Genomic DNA, 1,560 nt, shown 5'->3' with positions numbered 1-1,560 from the left:
TATTCAGACTTTTCTTATTCAGCACTTTCACATTATGCAAAAAAACACCAAACAGATTTGTTGGTAAAAAGGCCCCAGTGACCCTGTTGGACTGGGGGTTCTGCTGCATTTTTCCGAACTGCTCATATTGTCCTTCCCTCTGTGGAAGACGAGTGAGGACAGATGAGTCTTTTCTGTCAGAGTGTCTGTGTCAGATTGTGTGTCCTTATAAAACTATCACACACATTAGATTGGGACAATCTAGGTGAAATCTAACTATAAAGGACACAGTAACTTTAGATTAGTTGTGTATCCATCAGGAATGGAACCATATGAAAATTTCATAACACGGTTATTGAAACTAAAATTTTCACAGTTATCATTATTATCGCGGTATTGTTGAAATTGTGCTCAGAATGTTCAAAAAGTACTGATACACACACTGAAAGAATTGAACCAAGTTGCATTTAAAAAACAAACAAAAAACAAATATAATAACAGTCCCACTGTCCCTTCTGTGTCAGAAACATTCCAATATTAACCCTTAGTGGTCTGAGTCTATTCTGTCTGTTTTTCAGTCCTTTTCATTTGGCCTTTATATACTATAGAAACAAATGTTTACTATACCCATGTTTGGATCTGTTTTTTCAGCACAACTTCATCTAGATCATCTGTCTACTATTTTTTCACTTTAACCTACTATAAAAACACAAAAGGACAAAAAACACACAAAAATAAATAAAATCCGATTTGAAACATGTATATAATTTATTGCATAAATAACACACACGTTTAACGAACCTTTTCACAGACTTTAAAAGTGAATATTGGTTCAAATATTAGGTATAGAAAATTAAAATGGGAATAAATTCAAACTATACTCAAATATACGACATTAAAGCAGATCTGTACAGAGGGTTTTTTCCCCTAAAAGTGTGATAATCAAACACAGTTATCATGACAAGTAGAATTTAAACGGTAATACTAACTGTCTGTGGTTTTACTGCTGTTTATGGTTCTACTGGTACTGGTTCCATCCCTAATATCCACTTAAATATCTGCACAAGCATGGACACACACCAAGTGAATCTGAATATGACAGAAGAATAGTTAATCCTTTTAATCCTTATGTTATCTAATTGTCTGTGTGTTATGGACACACACACCACACACACACACACACCACACACACACACACACACACACACACCACACACACACACTACAAAAGCAGCTCTTCCATAATCAGCAGCAGTGGAACTAAAAGGATGAATGTGTTTTCAGAATCACTGAGATAAACACTGGAAGAAGATTCAGTTTAGAGGAAATAAAAGACCTGAGGAGGAGAAGAAGAGACAGAGCAACTACCAACACACACACACAGACACACAGAAAATACACACACACACCACACACACACACAGAAATACACACACACACACACACACACAGAAACACACACAGAAGAATACACACACACAGAAGAACACACACACACACACACAGAGAAGAACACACACACACACACACACACACACACACAGAAACACACACACAGAAACACACACACACACACACACA

Source organism: Sphaeramia orbicularis, unplaced genomic scaffold, assembly GCF_902148855.1.
Source record: "Sphaeramia orbicularis unplaced genomic scaffold, fSphaOr1.1, whole genome shotgun sequence".
In the NCBI taxonomy this organism is placed as follows: Eukaryota; Metazoa; Chordata; class Actinopteri; order Kurtiformes; family Apogonidae; genus Sphaeramia; species Sphaeramia orbicularis.
The sequence above is the reverse complement of the archived record's forward strand: the minus strand, read 5'-3'. Positions refer to the sequence as shown.